This window comes from Emydura macquarii, unplaced genomic scaffold, assembly GCF_026122565.2.
Source record: "Emydura macquarii macquarii isolate MOO-44397 ecotype Brisbane River unplaced genomic scaffold, CSIRO-AGI_Emac_v2 contig_2207, whole genome shotgun sequence".
In the NCBI taxonomy this organism is placed as follows: Eukaryota; Metazoa; Chordata; order Testudines; family Chelidae; genus Emydura; species Emydura macquarii.
Genome location: NW_027132344.1, coordinates 1,496,398 through 1,518,550, shown reverse-complemented (window position 1 = coordinate 1,518,550; position 22,153 = coordinate 1,496,398). Strand labels below are relative to the sequence as shown.

General features: G+C 39.7%; 1 protein-coding gene across 2 annotated transcripts in view; it reads left to right on the top strand.

Moving 5' to 3' along the window:
- Positions 1–22,153, top strand: part of GABRG3 (gamma-aminobutyric acid type A receptor subunit gamma3) — a 442,295-nt gene that overhangs the window by 311,825 nt on the left and 108,317 nt on the right. The gene's annotated exons all lie outside the window — the stretch shown is intronic.

Here is a 22,153-nt window from a genome sequence, read left to right as displayed (position 1 = left end):
AGCAGCAGATGTGAAGCATTGACATACATGGGACGTCCAGGAGGCTTTTTGTCCTTAGAGTGCAAATGGCACAGTTGAGCTCAGTCAGCTACCTAGAAGCTGATCCAAAGTCCATTGCAGTCAGTGGGAGTATTTTCATTGGCTTCAGCATAGATCTAATTGGGGGAAAACTTTGACAAAACCACTTTCTGTCTGAAAATACAATTCCATCAACACTGAAGCCTTCACAAAATCTTGTTGATTTCACAGAAATTTTAAAAAAATGAGTTGCCATACTCCTTGCCAAAGAGGATGAGAGATTATAGAGAACCTTTCCAGTTTTGTCAGTGTCCCTTCTTCATTGGTTTGTGGAATTACTGCTGAATAATATGAGACTTGAATTGCTTCCAGCCCTGGTTGGCCTGGAGAGCATTAGACAAGCAGTGAGAAATCAGCCTAATGTGGAGAAGAGCCTCTGAGATGTTCAAGCTGGGGTCTTCTTGGTTTATAGAAGACTGGGGTGGCTGGGAGGTTATTGCCCATGATTTTGGAATTCACTCCCCTGCCTTTGTATGAAGTAGCCCAAATCTGTTCACCTCAAGAGGCTTTACAACATCCTATCTCTTTGCACGGTACCTGAGTAGGATTGGCAAATGGTGTGTTGGGGGGGAGGGGCTGAGCTGTTGAGGGTGTTTTGGTTTATGTTCTTTTGCTGACTTGCTACTGCTTTAGCTGTTTGGGACTTGTCACTGTTTTGCTATTGCTTTCTTGTTCAGGATTGTGTCCCTAATAATGAACAAGGTGTCTGGAACCTGGGATAGGCGCTTTTTTTGTGTCTAAACTGAAATGAACAAGCTCATTTTTTGAATATGGATTTTATGACTTTTTGAAGATGAAGAGGAGAGAGGTCTGCATGTGTAGATCGGAGAAATATGGTGGGAGGGATGACTTAGAGCTGGAGATTCAATTGAGCCTATAAAGGGAGAATAATGCTTTCCGCCTTTTGTTCCTCTCCTCCTTATGGATTATATGTTTTAATGGATTATGGCTCTACCACTTTGCCTGGAAAGATTCTTTACTCAGCTGTGAGAACTGCATTGCTACATTCAGCCCTTCCCTGCTGGATTTCAAAGGAGTGGTGTAACTCTGCTATGCACTGGGAATCTGAAGGGTTAGGTGGGTGAGAGAGACGTATTGCATTCACAGTTGTAGTGTGCAGACTTTGGTGCCTTCAGTGATAACACCTTTTTCATTATTGTCTGGTTAGACTGTTGTAGTCTTTATTATTTGTGTTATAGGAGTGTCTTGGGGGGCCAGTCAGGGATCAGGGTCCCATTGTGCTAGGCCCTGTACAAACATAGAACAAAAAGTCCTTGGTCTGGAGATCTTACAATCAAAACTGTTCCTTTGGGGTATGGATCCTGAGGCATGTTGCCCAGATCCTCAAAGGAATTTCAGCTCCTAAATGGAAGTTAGGAGCCTAAATACCTTTGAGAATCTTGGCCTGTGCCTCTACATGAACATACTCTTGCAACTGCCTCCCTGCTTCGCCGTTGTAGGTACCAGGAATATGTTAAGCAGACACTGCATTGGCTCCCTTATTGCTTCTGGCTGTTCCTACCATTAATGTTAATATTGATGGTTGAAGCCCTACATGGTTTTGGTCCTTTTTACGTACCTGAGAGATGATCTCTTGGATTATGACTTCATGACAGTTCAGAGCAGCACTCTTACTGGCAATCCTGAACCTTGAAGATCTGGACACTCTCCATGGAGGGACTGTAATTTTTAAGCTTGCTTTTCTTGTTTGAAATAACCTTTGGTTTATCACATGCTTTACAACCCATCTTTTTACTCTAGCTTTTGCTTATAGGGACTGTGTTGTTTAGATTATTTCAAGGGATCTTTGTCTTCTTACACTGAATGTTGTTCTGATTTATAGAAATACTAAAGAATACCTATCCATACACGCTAGGCGTCCTTGGCATAACTTGAAAATACATCCATAGAATCACAATTTTAGATAACCCAGTAAGCACTTAAAACCTCAAATCTCCTTCCCACTCACATAGTTCATCACTTTTACAATTACATCGATTCTCTCCCACTTTCAGAAGATTGAGGTGGAGGAAAGGGGAGGAGAACTACTCTTGTAATATATCCTGAAAGTCATCAAAATGATGACAAGGAATATGGTGATATATTTTTTAAAGGCTGCATATACACCTATGGAGAATTGTGAATAAACACATTTTTACAAGTTTTTAAAAGGAAGAAATCTGGGAAACTGCATGCTTTGACTGTACTGGATGTAAACAATGCTAAAAAGACTCTGGCTCATTTGTTCTGTGCTCCTAAAATTGGCCTGTTACTTATTTGTTGTTATAATTACACACACTTTTCACTTGCAAGTCTGCCAAGTCTACAGTCATAGTTTCACTTTATAGCATCATTATCATTTACAGTATTTATTTCTGAGAATAAAAGTGTCTGTTTAAAAGTACTTTCCATACTGTATGCTCAAGGAAATAACATGAACAATTTTGGTGGTGTTATAATATCTCTCACCTTCTATGGGCTGCTCTGCTTCCCAAATGAAAGCAAAGACACCTCCCTGAAAGCAGTTTACATGGATGCAAACGGATGTGAAAACCACATGAGTAGTGACATGAGCCAAATTAGAACAAGATTATTATTGTATGCACCCTAACTTGATGGAGTGTTTGGAGTATTGCCCTGACAATAACCCACATTTGACATTTATTTTTGTGTTTTTAACAGTCATTCTAACATAACATTCAAAAAGCATTTAAATGGATACCCTATTGGTAAAGAAGTGTATAGTCAAAACACAAGATCAGTGTTCACCTGCTCACATTTTTACTGAAGAAAAAAAACACATCACCCATGAATCTAGTAAACGTAAAAAGTTGCACAAACACCAATTTTGGTGTGACTCAGCCTTGAAATTCAATTATTTTTTAAAGTCAGCCACTACCGAAACGTATCCCCTCACATATCAGGGATACAATCATGGTTATTTACTGTTCTGATTAGAGAGGTGGTAGTTTTAATGGTTTCAGTGTCACAATCATCAGCTGATGGGGGAGGAAATGGCATGCCCATCCCTGATTGCTTCCTGAATCCAGCTCCATGGATGCAAGCAACCCTAAACCAATGTCAGTAAAGAATTTTTAATTTGGTATAAAAAATGTTCTGTTTTGGGCTAGAACCACTCACTTGCCTCCTGGTAGCTTCTGCCCTTTCATGAACTAACTTCAAATTTTCAGGAAGGAGCTCTGGTTACCTCCTTCTACCTGAGTAGCACAAATGCTAAACAGTCAACTCCAAGAGAAAGGAATAACAAAATATTTTTAAGGCTAAAGCGGTGCACAGGTTGTGTGGTGGCCGTTTGCACTGGATGAATTTTTTTCTGTGTTTTTACCTTTCACTGTCCTTAGGACTCAGAGATGCACTGGCTTTTCACAGTTAACTATTTTTTAAATAAAAAAAAGTCAGGCTCAGACTGAATGAAGAAACCAGGATAACTACTTTTTTTTTTTTTTTTTTAAAAAGGGCCTTCAGACCTGAAAGTTTCATAGCAAAGGTTAAAGCCCAGTCATCCCAACATTGAAATCAAGGACAGTTTTGCTGCTGGAAGTCAACGAACTCCCTGTAAGCCAGTGAGCTAACTCACTAACCTGCACTCCAGAGAACATGCTTCTGCCACAGAATTTCACTCTCTTTTCTTCAGGGGCTCAGTTTTATTTTGAAGAAATAGGACTGTTACTCCCTACCCAGTTACGCTCCAGAGCCCATCAGCCAGGCAGTCAAGGCAAGCCTCCTTGCTCCCTGCTGGATTCCACTCTGCAGACCCCCTGAGAGGCCCCAACTTCCCTTAAAAGGCCAGCCACCCTATGATACTCCCTTAGGCCCATTTGAAAATCCCACCTGACAGCACCAATGGGAGTAGGATGTGTATCTTCACGTGGGAGAAGATTTGTTACTGGCCAACACTCAGTTATTTGAATGATAGAAAAATAAATATGATTGCTACTGCAATTTGATTTCTTTTACTCACCTTTAGATCAGCCTGAGTTCTTAAATTGCTTGTTTCATAGTTTTTTCCCCAGTCTGTTCTCAGTCACTTTTACTCAACTAAGAATTATAGTTTAATTTGTTTTAACAAGAAATGTTCTGGTTTCATTTGTTTTATCTTACCTCCTGAAAGACTATTCTCTTTGGATATTTAGTTTTCAGCGGGAGATGACTTTAACTGTTCTGGCATCATTTATTAACTAAAGATGGTTCTTTCTGACTTGATAAGGAGTTTACCATGGAAAACTAATACACCATTCTTCCCAAGACACAAAGGATTTGGAGTTGCTTTTCACGGAGTTGGTTTCCTTTCTTTCCTCCTCCATCTGCCCATTTAAAATTGAGATCAAGGATCACTGATAGTCTCCTGTAAAAGAAAGCAACATATCTTACCTAGGGTAGGAAGACTACTGGAATATGTTTTCAGTTCTGATTCTAAAACTGAAGGGATAAAGTCTAATCTTAACTTTCTTTGTCGCTGATACCTGAAATTATCTCAGTGGATCTCCCAGCAAACATTTTTGCCGTTAATATTCCATTATTTTGAGTCAAAGTGTGGCATTTATTTTACACTGGCAGTCTAACAAATAAGTAATTATTTCTTCTAGTTGTAATTTAAAATGTCAGGCTAGTAAACAGATTACTTATTATGGGTTAATAAATTATTGTATTATGTAGCCCAAGGAATATAATACTTGAAGCACTTTTAGCCAATTCTAGTTACAATGAAATAATTACTGACATTTTTACCTATCTCACAAGGTGGTTTTTTTCTAGACCTGAAGTGTTTTTTATTGTCTCATCGCAAAGTAATTTGTGTAGCTGCATCAGAGGGCTGAAGTAACTGAACCTCTGACCTCTTTGTGGTCTCTGTGAGAGCACATCACACAAGTCTCAGACCTCTATCCACTCTTTTCTCAGTGTGAGAACTCTTGTTCGTTTCCCTCCAGACTGGGGGCTTATTTGAGTTTAGTTCAGCACCTGCCAACCTCTTGTCTTTCAGGGGTAATGACAGGGTTAACTAATGACCAGCCAGCCTTTATAAAGGATTTATGCAGAGCAAAAGCAACACAGAAAAAAAGATATCTTGAAAACAGCAAACAGCTTAATTGTATGCCTAACTTATCGATTATCACCCATCTTCCACATGGAGACCCTGATAGATTTCATAGTCCTTCAGACTCTTTCTGCAGGGTGGGTCTCATTTGGTCACAGTGCCATATCAGTTCTTGGACTGAGAGAGAGTGACCCCTGCTCTATAGCACGCTACTTTATACAATTCTCAGTTCTCTGTTTGCTGGTCCTTTTGAATCCAATCAAAACCAGTACATGCATTTCCCCCCAGGAGGTGGTACTTCTGCAGATTTGTTTACTTCCTAGAGATTTGCATTTGTTTTTAGTTCCTGCTTTTGATGACTTCCCCTACACCACTGTATTGCTTGTCCTGTTCCAAGAAACAGATTCATGCCTGGAGAGTAACAACACAAGGTGAGGAGGAAACTGACATATACAAGATCACATTCACTACTCCCTCATTCCAGCAGACACTGCTTTTCAAGGCAGTTCCACACCTTGATGCCCGGTGTGTCATATCCTACCAATGTGAATATGCAGAGACATTTCTCAAAGAACAACAATTACTGCAAAGTAACCTCTCTATTTTTCCTAAATACTATTCAAAGATGAATCTTTTCATTTTTGTACATCTGTCTGTTCAAACCCACTTCAAGCAGTACACTAGTTGATAAGTACATTACCTTTAATATGTTATGTACACTAGCTAGTTACAAATCAATTCAGTCACTCTAGCTAGCTAGTTTTCCCATAAGCATAATATTATAAGGTTCCATTATTAAACATTACAATGAATGTTCAAACGCTTTACTTCTACCATTCACCTTTCACTGGCTGTATAATTCCTTTAAAAGAAAACATGGTTATTCTCTAGCATGTTTGCCTGTTCAAGGACTCAAGATACTTACTGAGCTCCTTAAACCCTCTTCATTTTTCCTCTTAGTAACATACCTTTGAATTAATACACTGAATCTTAAAAACAAACACGTTTCAGGTATATTATTTATACAGCACCCCAGTGTGTATGCTACTTTTTTAAAAGCTTAGAACAATCCTGTCCCATAGAATTTGCAGCCTAAATTGAAACAATACCAAACAAAGACTTAAAGGATGAGGTGTGAGACTGGAAGCCACTAGTCATAGTTGATTAGCAATGGAGCAGTAAGTGAAAGGAGGTGTGTGGGGATTTTTTGTTCTTGTTATTTCAAGAAGACATTTGGAGATAGATAGTTAGTGTTTGTTGCAAAGGAAGAGAGAGGGCAGGATGGAAAAAAAAAGACATGGAAACAAGAGCAGGCAAAGGGGACTATGAAGGAAAGAGGACTATGTACAGTGTTTTGTAGGACCAAAGAGGGGGTGTAAACTAGAGAGGTGAGAGGAAGGCAGGAGATATATTTCAAGGAAGGATGACATGGTGAGACTGGTAAGATAGGAAGATGATTTTCATAGATGTGTTGTATCGTCATGTGCTATTCACAAATCTTGAAGCAGGGGTATGTTCAACTCTTTTTACATATTGTGGAATCTCTTGCATCCACTACTTTCCCCATTTGTGATCGGGTAGACTACTTCCCCTCCCATTTGTGATCACGTGTAGCAACTACAGCTTTTGCTTACATGGAGAAGTAATAGAAAAATAATCATGAATTTTCTGCTGTCTTAAACATGGGTCAGCAACTCGAAAAAGAGATGTTACTAGCCCACACTCGACCAGCAAGCAATCTGAGGATTGGTGCATGGACCATAGTTTAGGTATTTCTAACCTACATTTTTCTTTTTCAATTGTAACAATTATATTGTCACCTCTTTTTTTTCTAGGTTTAGGATTTCCTCGTAGTGCATATACATCTCTTGTTAATAAAAGTAAATGTCTATCAAAAAAGTTGAAGTTACTATATCAAAGAACAGCTAATCCTTTCCTATAAATCACCAAAAATTCCCTCTCCCCACAATAGCTCCACACACAAACTAATGGACATTTTTATACTTAACTTGTTTGGTTAGAGAACAACAAAGAGGCAAGATTTTGTTTAATAGTTTTACTTATATTTGTCCTAACTGTACGTCTTGCTTTTAGTAATAGCACCCACTCAGACTCACATACTGCACCTTTCAAACTCTATGTGACGGGGGGAAATGAAGAATCTAAAGCTCTTAAACTTGGATGCAGCAGCAGAATTGTTACTCTTAAATCTGGGTTTAATAAAAAATAGAAGCCTCCCCTCCAGCAAAGTAAATTGTTCTAGCCACTTATACCTTCAACATTTCAGGGAGGAAAATTGAATCCTTATTTGTTATGACTGCAATTATGGTCATTTTTCTGTACATTTTACTGGGGGTGGGGGAACAAGAATAATCTCATTTAACCTGATTATGATTTGTTAAGGTAGTTACTAATGGTTTTACATAGATAGACATGAAAAGTATTGCCACTAAAAAGATGTTATAGATAATGCAAGTGCCTTTTCTAGTAGTTTGCATTTGTCCTATACAAGTGTAGTACAATCAAATGTACTAGAAAAATAACAAACATCTATATAAATTAGAGAATAAAAATTACAGTGAATGTTTTTGCTACTAACTATGTGCAGCATCCACTTATTCCCTCCTCTCACATGATTAATAAAGTCACCACAAACAAGTAATATGATCCCCAGCACATTGTTAATGAGCAAACAAATCCAATAGTAAACTTTATACTTAATAGGATCTTTTCCTCTGCCAGAATTCTGCTCCACACAGGAGAGGGGTAGGAGCAGGATATATGTCAGGGAGCTGGTTACAACTCCAACTCTTAAGGTTGATCCCAGATCCTTATGCAGTTTAGACCAGCTGCCTTGCTGCTCTAAATTGAACCACTGGCATAGCGGAACTCTACTCTGCATTACCGCCTTTCATTCCTGGCATGTTCCCTACGCCATCCCTGACAACCACCTTATGCTGCATTGGCAACTGTAGGCATTGGAACCAGATGCAGCACACTTATGTTGGCAGGGAGTTGCCTTCCAAGAGGGGAATTCATTGCTGACAGGGCTTTTGTGGCCAGATGACAGCAGAGCAAAGGGGCTGTAATGGTGTAAAATCACACCACCTCATACATCTGTGATGTTGTCTCTTATATCCCCTGCATTGATGTAAGGTTTGTTGCTCCCTTTTGTTTCCTAATCCCACTTTTTATATAGGTGCTTTCTTTCATTCCATCCTCTACTCCCAACCCTAGTCTGCCAAGTTCCTTTACTCAGCTCATTCAAGTTGCTGCTAAAAACTCACTACTTCTTCAAGGCCCACAAGTAGCAGTGAGAGCCATGGGAGGGCAAAGGAGAAAAATTACAAGTATTTATTTGATATAGTAGATCCATCAAGATGCATGCATCAATAACAAACCTAAAACCCTGATATTACTATTGTGCCCTTCCCCCTGCCCTCAGTGTCAGCCAATCACCTGCAGCACCATGTCAGTAATTAGACTGGAAGCATCCAGCGCTGGCTGGATGTAAAGTGCTTAGCATGGTTTAGGCATGGAATAATTAATAGATAATGATGGAATGGGCATGGATTCCAGATGACAAGCTCAGCCATAGAAGGTGGCCACTGCAGGTCTGAGCTGAGATACAATGACAGAAAGCTGCGGGCAAGACTGCCCAATTGCTTTTCATGCTGTATCTTTTGTGGTGATCAACAGACAACTTTATGCTCTCTCTCTCTAGGTTATTGGTACTATGGTATCTATGTGCTCAGCTGTGCTATCAATTTGGCATATCACACTAAGAGTCGCTCAGATCACACACACAAACACTTTAAAAAGTGTTTCAAACACTGGGTTTATTTTATATATCTACATAGGATGCATGTCCCATTGGGTATTCCATATATAATAAAGCTCTGTTTAATAAAGTCAGTAAATGGTAGTTATCAACACTGCCTCTAGCTAGTTATCAACATGACATTTTGTAAGACAAGAGCATGTTGCCTGGAAAACTAACCCACAAACAAAAGTCCAAACCATTGGCTGCTTGTATGAATTGAAGTATCGTATGAACTTGAAACTTGAAAATTACTAATGGAAAACTTCAGTTCTTTCATGCTAAGAATCATATATGATGTAACTAGGCAAATGCTACCAGCAGGAGGGAATTTAAAATTGTTTTCTTGATCAAGGGAAAATGATAGGACTCCATTTGGAATATTCCAAGAGACTATATTTATATTCAAGGAACTATTTACAAGGATTCAGAACGACGACTCATTTAAATTACATAACATAAATTTGTGCCTTCAGCATATGAGGTGAAAAATAATCCTCTGACCCGTGATTGCCTATTAAACCATCTGTTAAAATGGTATCTAGGGCCAAAACCTTGGGAAGGTCACTAGCTTGGAAAAGTGTGTTGGGTGTGGTTGGGGGGAGGAGGCATGGCCTACTAGAGCACTACTGTACTCTAGCATTCCTTAGTGGTACATAGGGGGACTTTACCAGCTGTGCAAGCTAGAGCAGCCCTGAGAAAGCTCTAATTTCTATCAGGTGCTGAACCAGCCTCCATCTAACTTCAGCACTTGGTTGATACAAGCACATCAGAAATTGCAATATCTAAGAATGATGAAAATCCTTTCCCTATTCAATAATTAATTAGTATTTACTGATATCTCTTTAGAGAGACCTAGGGACTGATACACTGACTTATCTGAGCTGAGAAACTCCATTGACTTCAATCAAAATTCAGTTGATTTCAGTGGAGTTACCCTGATTTACATTGGCTGAGCATCTAGGCCTTAGACAGATATTACATAGTTGTTGAACCTCAGTAAATGCATTCTTAACACTGAAATTGATCTAATTTAATATGCAATATGCATATTTGTATTATATGCAATAATTGTATTATAAGGCTTAAATGAGATCCTTTATTTGAAGCATCTGATTTATAATATGACACTCAAAGTTATACTTTTAAGTGTATTCCAGAGTCTAAGCTCTTAAAGACATCTCCCCACATATTTCCCCAACAGCATCGCTGGTTATTGACTAAACTAGCTGAAAAGTCATGTGTTCTTTTGTTCCGTCATCCTGTAGTTCACCTTCTTGACTGAAAAGGGTTAAAGGTAGGGTGTGCTCTCGGGAAAGGAGGGGCATATGAAGGGCTTAAAGATTTTTCATTCAAAGACTTCAACTTACCTACAACAAATGAAGTAAAGTTATACGTGATCTATTAGATGAACTAGCACAGGATTTACTTTTCACTATAAAGCTAAGGATAATTAAGTTCAATTTCTGAAAAATGTCCAAGCCCAATCCTGGGAGATAGATGAGACAGGACAATGCTGAGAATCTTATTGCCTCTCATGATTGAGCCATTTAAGTACAAGGAAAAAGAAGTCTCTTATGTTTTAACACAGAAGAAATCCAGGAATATATAATGATCTGATAACCTCATACCCATTCCTTAACTTATCTGTAAGGATAGTCCTAGACAGCGGGGGGGAGGGAGGGAGAGGGTATTGGGAACCCTGATATATTCTAATGTAAATGGATAAGAACAAAGGTGCTTTTGAAATTTTTGCCCAAACTCCCATTTTCAAAAGTGACTTAGGCATGGTTCCATAAATGGAGTGAGGCACTTAACTCCCAGTTTTAGGCTCTACTATGATGCATAAAACCCCTGATGAACCATGTAGGTACCTAAAGTCTCTCGGCACATCAGTTTTGGCAGTAACAGCTTCCTAAATGCCTGTGTTTCTGCCTCTGAACATGTGCATGGCTACTTCACTCAGCCAGGGTGATTTATAAACCAGGGGAAGATAGAACTTTGGAGACCCAAGAGTTGCCTGTGGGGCCCAGTACAATAGGCAGCCTCTAAACTTGAGATGTGTGTGGGGAGGGACACTTTTTGAGAGTGACAGAGCAAGTGCACAAGCCTGAAAGATGACTCTAGCCTGCTGGTTAGAGCACTCACCCAGGATGTGGGAGTCCCACAGTCAGGTATCCAGAGTGAAACAGTTTCAATAGGAAAGATTGAAGGAGCCCCATACCAGAATATCCCATACTACAGTGGGATAGTTCAGCACTCACCTGAGAGGTGGCAGATTGCTGTTCAAATCTCTTCTTCTCCTCAGGTGGAGGGTGGACTTGAACTGGGGGTCTCCCACATCCCATGTGAGTACCTAATCACTATCTAGAAGTCAGAAGGGAGGAGAAGGAAGATGACAACCTCCCTGGCTTCTTGCAGAAAAACATTTTAGATGCCTAACTCCGAAGACGGACCACAATTGTGGATGGCTAGCAGAGATAGTCACTTCTGTGCAGCCTGGATTTAGGCACCTATCTCCGTGAGAGGGATGAGGCTTAACACGCACCCGTCTCCTCAGCATCTCCCATTAACTGGCTTAGGCTGCTCCCTGCATAACATGCTGGCTTTTATGAATCACAGTCTAAGGTGCCTCTGTCTCCCCAATCATTGTATAGGAGCTTAGGCACCTAACTGAGGTTTTGTGAATTGCAGTGATTTTCTAGGCACCTAAAAATCAGGTGCAGTGATGCTCAGCATCACAATTCCAAATCCCTTTTGCACCTCCAGACCTTAGTCTAAGTTTCATTTGTAGAAAATTGAGCTACAATCTTTCACACAGTCACAAGAGCAATGTCAGTTAGACTGACAAGAATTTAGAATTTTCTTGCAGTTAAGATATTATTTACAAAATCCAAGAATTAGAGATAGTTTAAACTATCTCTATCCTCAGTAGAGAGCTTACAAGCTAATCAGATCTGATTTAAAAAAAAAAAAAAAGCAAAACAAAACATTTGTGTTGTTTGCACTTTATTATAGAACTACAGGGCAATATTGACAATGCGAGTTGAGATGTTTAGCATTTTTCAGGAGGCTTGCAGCTGCATTGGGAAAAGGAAATGAACCAACAAATCTCCCCAGGGGACTAGAAAGATAAAATGTGCTGCTCATAATGGCCAGCATGTTCCTTCCCCCTTACTGATATAATACTAGAAGAAAATGATGAATAGATATTCTCATTAGTCTTGCAAAACAAAATAAACACAACGTACATGGTAAAATATTGGAGGGGATGCCATAAGGAATCTTCATATCTTTTGGATTTGTCCAAATTTGAAAGACTTCTAGTCTAATGTTAGAAAATTGATTCAAGAGTTATTTCAGAGGTGTGTCCTCCCAGTTTGTATTACTGTGCTATTAGGAAAGCACCCAGATTGGCTGAATTTAAACCAAGATGTATAGCTGTTCAGAGTCTTCGTGAGTGTAGCCAAGGTGCATTCAGCATGATGGGTCAGATCCAAAGCCCTTGGAAATCAGTGAGTAAATATCCATTTATTTTAAAAGGCTTTGGAGCAGACCCCATTCATGCAAAAACAATGACTAGCTACAAAAATGTGGCTGACAAAAATAAAAGATTGAATGACTTACTTCCAGTATTACATTAACTACTGAGGAAGGATGGGTAAACATGATGGGATTGAATAAAAAATAAATAATTGATACCACTTTTATGATAATAAGTATACTGACAGAAACTCTGTTTTATTACCTTATTTTTTATATTTGTCACTGTCTCCCCTAATACTTATGTAGGAAAATAACCTGTATTGTCAACAGCTCTACTTGCCTTTGACAAAGTGTGAGTACATAAAAATGCAATATCCCAGATAAACTATATATTTTCCAGCAATAATAAGAGGTATTTTCTAACATATACCACCAAGCAGTATTTTGGGGATAGCTGTAGAAGCCTGTTTGAGTCCAATTTAGGCAAAGCTAACAATTTTTTAGTAAATTGGCTTTACATTGCATATTTTTGATAGTTCTGAATTGAATAGATCTTCAGTATCTTCTCAGCACTCAGACTATTATTGATTAATAATCTTCTTTAATAATAATAGTTAAATTCTTCCACATTTAACACTACATGCAAGTCATTATGTACATTTCTATTTTTCACCTTGTCTTTGGACTGACCTTTTCAGTCTGATGAATCACTATCAGAAAAATAATTGATCAGGAATCACATTAATTAAACTTTAAATATAGGCTTCATAATAAAGATATTTTCATCTGAACAGCACCATGGTACTCTAAACTTGGATTGTACGAGACAAAGAACCACAACTGTAAAAGAGGGGCTGAGGCGAAGCAGGAGAAACGGAACCATCTGAATGCCACAAACACCTATCAGATACCTAGCTTGCTTCCAGACAGCAGCAAGTTTAGTTGAAATAGCACTAAGATCCAAGCCCCAACCACAACACATCTGTAATAGAATGGTAGATTCTATTACATCACCTAAGAAGGGAAAGCGAAAGATTTTCTGTTAACCCTCCCTAGTGGCGGGCATTAGAATCCTGACTAAAGTTGCTGAGAATTTCTGTTGGCTGTTTGTGACAGGTTTGGTTTGTTAGGACATATAGCAGAGGTGTGTGAACTTTCTTATGAAACTAAAGGCAGAGACAGGTAGCTATTTCAGGACTCCCTAATAATAGAAAGGCCTGAGGAGAAAGCTTAGGCTGAAGATTCTGTTCTGATATTGTTTGAGTTCCCAGTAAAGCCAGATCCCGAAAGAAGGTGAGTTTGGTCATATAACAGCATATGTACACTGCATTTGGAGTAATGGGGATCTGATCAAAGCCTTCTCAGAACCTAAAGCTCCATGACAACAAATCAAAGTGCTCTTGTCACTCTTGGCTCCCGTGCTCTGCCAGTCTTTCCTCCTCCAGTGGTAGATCCCAACCTTTTCTGGCAGTTTCTTTTTTCCCCCATTGATTCTTGGATCCAAATTCTGAGCATCTGCAGACTCTGTCCAGCACATCTCAGACCCATGGATACTGCCTTAGGGACTGAGTAACCTTTGCATTTACTCCAGTTTTTAGGCTGGTATAACTCCATTAAAACCAGTGGAGCTAACCTACTATAAAACTGGAGTAACACAATGATTAAACAGTACTCTAATCTGCCTACTGCAGGAGCAGGAGATGGGAGTCTTGAGGCTACATATACATTTCAAATAAAGACCCCTGGCAGCGAGTCTCCAAGCCCAGATCAACTGACTTGGGCTAACACTACTGGAGTAACAATAACAGTGTAAACGTTCAGGCTCGGGCTGGAGTCTGGACTCTGTGACCCGCCCCCTTCCCCTCCCCAACCAGGATTCAGAACCTGGGCTCCAGGCCAAGCCCGAACATCTGCTCTGCTAATTTTAGCCCCTAGTGTGAGCCCTCTGAACTCAAGTCAGTTGACCTGGGCGCTGAGACTCGCTGCCAGGGGTCTTTTTTGTTTTGTTTGTGGTGTAGACATATGGGCATCTCATATAAACTTCCCGTGAAAGTGATGCACCAGTTACATCAGTCTAACAGTGATTTTGACGGTGACATTGTTTACTTAGCCAGAGAGCTCAGAACAATGAAGCCTGAAAATTAGCAACAAGTTCATAGGATATGAAGCACTTGGAAAATGGGATCACAAAATGCCCCTGGAAACAGAAAATAAGAAAGGTAAATCATTACCTAATTATTTTAATAGTTTTTCTTTGTGTCTAAAAATCTCAACACCTCCTTTTTCTGTTGCCATAGCAACACTTCAGATCCAGCTGCGAGAGCAGTATAATGCATTGTTACTCAGTCCAACCTGATGCTGGTCCACACACAGATTGGCATGCAATGGATACTCAGTGAATAGCGCCGTCCGAGCATCCGTCTAGAGATCACAATTAATGTTTTTATTATCAGGAAAGGTCACTGTGAATTTTACTTTATTTCCTCCTTTACATTTCAGAAACCTTGGAAACCCTGCACAGCACATGAGATGCAGCATGCTAGCGAAAAGACCATTGGACACAGCATCAGTGTGGAACAAACATTGTTTCTCTACTGAATACCCTCAGTCAGGCGGTTTGGTTTAAACTGCAGGGTGTACATATTGTAAAGTTTGCACCACCACTGCATAGCAAATAATTCATTGCTACCCAGTGACACTGAGCCTCCAGTGCCTTCTGAAGGGGTTTGACCTCCAAGCACAGCTGTTCCTGGCAAAAGGGAAATTTGGAAATTGCCACTGAAGGTGAAATCCTGGCCCCATCCAGCTCCTGAATGAAGGAGCTTTGCTATGTGGACAAACCCTGGAATTGGGAGGATGAAATTGTCCCATCTTTCCCCCAGTTCAAAGAGCATGTAAAGGTCACAGTCACAGCTGATCCAAAAACAGCTGAACATAGGGAGGCCATGCTTTTTGTGGACTCATTGGCCACAGCCTCACTTTCATCCTTGCCCTTCCACTAAGCCACTCCCACCATATGCTCTACTGCAAGGCATGGCTTCACGGTGCACAGATGGCTGTGACGCCTCTGTGGCCTGGCTTGTTTTATGCAGCGGGTACACTGGCAGTTCCACTGCATTTGGTGCCCTCTGCATCCAGAAAGGTTTCACCTGAAGACTCCTCTCAAAGCAAGCTACAAATTGCCAGAGCATGTGGATTATTTTACAGATTCAGAAATAACGAAATAGTGGTTTTTGGCCAGTGATGAAAAATCCTCTTTTCTGAATTTACTGTCATAAGAAGATTATATAAGAAATCCCTAAATTGCATTTAGTCAAGGCATCCTGTTGTCACAGAAGGAGTTCAGAGAGCTGCTAAATCCCAGACTGTGTGCAAAGCTCAAAATTACTCTATTTGGCTGTTGCTGAATCCTTTGGGTTGATATTGTTGACCCTTCATAGCTTTGGTATTGTGTATCACTGATCTAATGATTTTGTGCATGTGGTAGTGTCTTTTTTTTAATTTTGCATAAGTACATATGAAGACTAAAGAAATGCAGTCACTTCACAGAGTGTATTCATATACACTTACTATGCTGAAGAAATTAGTAGGTGGGCATGGATTCAAAACGGAATCTATTTTGACGCACTTGGAAGAGAGGAAGGTAATCAGGTATAGTCAGCACGGATTCACCAAGGGCAAGTCATGCCTGACCAACCTGATTGCCTTCTATGATGAGATGACTAGCTCTGTAGATGGGGGGAAAGCTGTGAACATGATCAGTGAACATGATCTTGCCAGCAAGTTACAGGGGTATGGGTTATATGAATGGACTATAAGGTGGATAGAAAGCTGGCTAGATCATTGGGATCAACAGATAGTGATCAATGGTTCAATGTCTGGTTAGCAGCCAGTAACAAGTGGAGTGCCTCAGGGCTTGGTCTGGGGCCAGTTTTGTTCACATCTTCATTAATGATCTGGAGGATGGAGTGGATTGCACCCTCAGCAAGTTTGCAGATGACACTATGCTGGGGAGAGTGATAGATACGCTAGAGGGTAGGGATAGGATACAGAGGGACCTAGGTAAATTGGAGGATTGGTCAAAAGAAATTTGATGAGGTTCAACAAGGTCAAGTGCAGAGTCCTGCACTTAGGACGGAAGAATCCCATGCACAGCTATAGACTGTGGACCGACGGGCTAGGCAGCAGTTCTGCAGAAAAGGACTTGCTGGTTACAGTAGACAAGAAGCTGGATATAAGTCAACAATGTACTCTTATTGCCAACAAGGCTAATAAAATATTGGGTTGCATTACTAGGAGCATTGCCAGCAGATTGAAGGAAGTGATTATTCTCCTCTATTTGGCACTAGTGAGGCCACATTTGGAGTATTGTGTCTGGTTTTGGGCTCCCCCACTACAGGAAGGATGTGGAAAAATTGAAGAAAGTCCAGTGGAGGGCAGAAAAATGATTGGGGGATGGAGCTCATGACTTATGAGGAGAGGCTGAGGGAACTAGGCTTGTTTAGTCTACAGAAAAGAGGAGTGAGGGGGGATTTGATAGCAGCCTTCACTACCTGAAGGGGGGTTCCAGGGAGGATGGAGCTAGACTGTTCTCAATAGTGGCAGATAACAAAGCAAGGAGCAATGGTCTCAAGTTGCAGTGGAAGAAGTCTAGATTGGATATTAGGAAAATCTTTTTCACTAGGAAGGTGATGAAGCACTGGAATGGGTTATCTAGGGAGGTAATGGAATCTCCATCCTTAGAGGTTTTTAAGGCCTGGCTTGAAAAAGCCCTGGCTGGGTGGGTTTAGTTGGGGTTTGTCCTGCTTTGAGGAGGGGGTTGGACTAGATGACCTCCTGAGGTCCTTTCCAACCTTAATATTCTATGATTTTATGTAGCAAGGCCTCAGGTAGAGCTGGTTGGGAAATTCTGGAGGAATCGGAATGCTGCTTCATCAAAAACAAAAGTTTTTGCAGGAATATACCAGTTTGACATGACTTTCATCAGGAGAGGCTTATCGGGTCCTGGATGGAATTTCTGATCAAAACCATACACATGCCTCTCTTCCCATCCCGTCTCCACCCAAATACTCTGGGTACTCACCTAGGATGTGAGAAATCAAGGTTACAGTTGCTGCCATGCTTCAGCCCAGGGACTAAAAATCAGGGTTTCCCCAGGTGAGTGCCCTAAGATACAGGGCATGGATATTCTTTCTGTACCGCTTGTTGGCATTGTGTAAAAATAGATAGTTCAGTGGTTACGGCACTAACCTGCATTGGGAGAGACTCAGATTCTGGTCCCTATTCCAAAGAATATTAATACAAAGCAGAACAACTCTAACAGAAGACAGTGAGGGAGACTCACCCCAGAACAGTCAACAGCCTGGTGGGTAGGGCCCTGATGTGGGAGACCCAGGTTTAAGTCCGCACTCTGAATCAGGCATCAAGAATCTTGTAACAGGTGTATTAGTAGGTGATGTATCAGGTATTGGATATTCAATAAAGGGTATATTAATACTACAGGAAACTTTCTGAAAGACATGAGGTGGGATAAAAAGAAAAGAAGCAACAAAAAGTGAGCCTGAAGCAGTGCTACCTGTGTAGAATTGAAAGATAGGGTCATGGGGAACATTATTTACTCACTGATGTGCAACTGGAGCATAAAAGCTTTGTTAGAGCCATAAAATAAGATTGGTTTGAAGTGAAAACTTAAGTAAAACTATGGGAAATTTAACTTGTCTCCTCAATAAGAGTAATTCTAACCACAATTGCCATATCAAATTGTAAACATTAAGATGGTTCATGCTTGCAAAGGTTATTCACTAAAACCTTGCTATCCCCTGAAGGGAATTGATTCATTGGTCCCAGCTGGAGGCTGGCTTTGTTTTATAATTTTGTTATAATGAACAATCTTTATCACCATTGCTCTTAAAAATCATTTCCACTCAAAGCTTGAACAGGTATATAGTGTAATCCGAGATACACAATGATTACAATGGCAAAATTCATTCACTCAAAGACCTTGCTCAAGAATAGGGTTGCTACAAGTCACTCCCTCGGCATGTGTTCTGGGTTGAACAAGTTAAATAGTTGAGTTTAAGCAGAAAATCCTATGGAGCTGTGAGAATTGTCAGTACAACCTCTGAAAAGTCTTGAATTTCTTGTATCTTTTGGCCATAAGTTGTTTACAGTTAGGAATATTTTTCCAAATCGAGATCTAGAAATGTGGGATTCCTATTCACATATTATTTTCAGTGCTGCATTATAGTTAGCAATTCATATTTGTAGGATCTATATATGAACTATTAGCTAACTGAACTAGCAGTCATCTCTTGGTCTGTTCTTGGAGAGTGTTTTGAATTCCTTATATTGTGCTGATATGTGTTTGAATTGAAGATAACTGCTGGTCAGGCCAGTTGAGACTAACTGTTAGGTACTGGGTAGTCCCTAGTCCTTTGGCCTTGAGGTGTTCTCAGGATCAGAGTGTCAGATAATTCTTTGAATATAGGTGACAAAAACAAAACACTATTCATTGCTCCCAAGTGCAAATTAGATAGTTTAGGCAGTTTTGTACACATATGAACACTACCAAAGTATTGAGTAGACTGGGACAGCCTTGTTAGTTTGACAGAATACTGTGCTTTCAAAGTCATTAGTCATAAAGGATATGAAGTGTGGTTCTACTCTGAAAAATGTCTGTGCAAAACCGGTGTCATGGAGTTCCATGTCTATTGTAGATCAGTGATCCCATATAAAATATGCTTAATTTCAAAAGAAAAACATTTTTATTTGAATGTAAAACCCTGATAATTCAATTTAGGACACAGTTCAGCTTCCGGATCCATTCTGGCTTTCACATTATCACCAGTAATAATAATAATAATAATAATAATGGTAATAGAGGTTCTATCCTCAGATGTAACTGATGGGGAGAATTCAGCTCTGAAGTTGAAAATTGGTAAATAATTCTGCTGATATTGCAGAAGATAGAGAATCCAGTTCCTTCTGTCAAATTTGTGCTGGCTCTATAGAGCAATCAGAAATATAAATTAGTAAAAACATATTTGTTGGTAAAGTCAATATATAAGACTGAATGCACATGAGGAGCAGATCTAATAACAATAAAGAGCTGTCTTTATCCAATTTGTTTCAGAGTAGCACCACACTTTAATAATAAAGTGCTATACACTCTTCTATAAAGTACGATTGCATTGTCTGGCGGAGAAGACTATGCACTTCATGCAAGTAATGGCTCTGATCCACCCACTGCTGAAGATCATTGATGAATATGGTTCTTTGGAAACCCTTACACATCAACCTTGGATACTTCAGAAGAGTCTTAATTTTAGAAATCTGTGTACTGAACCACTTCCAGATCTCCTCAGTCATTGGAATGGGTGCTTCCATTTTCTCTTTGAATTCACCTTCTACCTGAAGTACAAAACAGCAAACATTCCTTTGAACTCACATGTTAAACTGTCAAAGAACAGCTCTGGAGGCACAACCTCATTCCACTCCCAAAACAACATGCATTTCAGTGCATATTTGAGTGAAGGGTGGTCTTAGAAGTTGGCATAATTTGCCTGAAACTCCCTGTTCTGTTAGCAGATGTTGATCCTGCTAGGGAATATTAAGTGGATTCTGGTGAGTCATCAGTGTTGGTGGCTTGTTACCCAACTAATGGAGAGTGACTGTCTAGAGAAGAAGCATTTAGGCAGTATGTGTGGGGTATTCAGGCAAGAAGGAGGAGCCCTAGGATTAGCATCGTCTACGGAGATTTGCACTGTATTTAACCCATAATTCAAAGACTCCTGTTCACAAGACAAATATTAGTTGTTGTTGTTTTATTTATTTCTATTTGCTTTAACATTAGAGAATGGAATTATAGATAATGAAAATGCTAGATGTAGGAAGTAGCACTAATAGATTCAGTTTGCTTAATATTCAATAAATTGGTTGCTTTAATTTAAAAAAAATCTTTTAACCAGTGCATTTTTTAAAAAGCCATATACATTTTTTAAAAATCACTGTGATTCTGCTTGCACTCGTGTGTGTGTGTGTGTGTGTGTGTGTAAGAGAAATTGTGAGAGAGAGAGAGAGAGGGGTTTTATACACACTATGTACTCAAACAATAAACAGAACAAATTTAAGCACAAATTCAATTTGAGCTTCAACTTCAATTCTGCTTTTCTTGACTTGCTTAATTTGTCATTGTTAACATGGTATTAACACTTTTTTTGGCCATGAATTTCCTTAGGTTCTGTCTGGGTGTGTTTTTTATTATGTTCTTGGGGCTTTTTTTAAAGAAAAAGTGCCTTTGAAGTTTGAATATTTCATATTCTGGGAGTACTTTACTTGATGCTTCCTCAACCCTGACATCATTTGCTCAGACACTATGAGTAGACATGAAAAAATAACCCTTAGTCTTTCTTTGGCAACTTGTGTATCAAAAGACCAGAACTTAGAATTTCACACCTGACTACTTGGCACTACCAAAAACATTTCCAGTAAGCAAAATTTATGCTAATATTACTACCAGCAATCGTTACTGTTGAGTATAAGGCTCTTGGAAGAGGTCCATTCAGTAGGTCCCTATACAATATCTTTTTATAACATTTTTCATTCTGAGTGTATTTTATACTGAAATTATCTACACATAGCATTACTAAGCTAGTTGCAACTAGCCCACAGAGATCTAGTCAAAAGTTCAGAGAGGGAAAACTGAGGCAAAGCCTAACTCTTACAAATTGATCCACAAAGAGCAGACGGAGCTTACATTTTTATAGTATTGTTGGAAATCATCTGCAGTTAACAGCAAGGAATGAGGATAAAGTGGGGATAAAGGGCTAGAGGAGCCAACCCAACCTATACTTGATCCTATGATTCCGGGAAGCTAAATACTTCAAAGTGATGTTCAGCCATCAAGCCATGCCTTCCAGTCTGGTTACCATGTGTACCTTTTACTTATCTTTTAAAATCTGCTTCTCTTTCAGCAGAAAAAGCTTCTGCCAAACATTCTTCTTTCTTCACCCTTTCCTGTTCTGTCTCCTTTTGTGTAGCTTGAGAATCTCACATCCGTCTTTGTGAAAGTAATTGAAGCTAAGGTACATAGAGGAAGGGGATTGGGGGGGGGGAAGGGGGGATAGTTGCTGTCCGTTTTGCAGTGCTGCATTCTGTTCCCCCTGGATGTAGTGGTCAACGTACTTATATTTTAAAACCACTGTGCAAACATTGGCTAATTAGCTATGGGAGAAGTTGCTATAGAAATTACCTATTGGTACATACAATAAAAGTCTGGTTTTGAATATACGCAGAACTCACTACTGAAAATTAAAGGGAAAAAAACCCTCTGATGCAGGTCCAACCCCAAAAGGAATTCATTGCTTTCGCTTCTAATGAAAGTGGCAGTTCAGCATTAACTATTGTACTATAACACTATTGTTCCCATAGTAGTCGTATATATCCACAAAGACAAATGGCTTTGAGCAGCCTAGAGACAGCAGTCTGGCTTTATCCTGCTTGATTTTCTTTGAGAGCTAACTTGTATGGACCAGAAAAGTACGAACACTATATAGGGCTCAACCCAATATAAGATAGTTCTGAGCATAGGAGGACTAGCAATGTCCATGAAATATCCTGTTTTGGATCTTCTACCGAAACCAGCCACAGCACTAATGAAGAAAGCAGCCAGAAGCAGGTATTTGTGAAATTTGTTAAATAAATAGAAAGGGAAT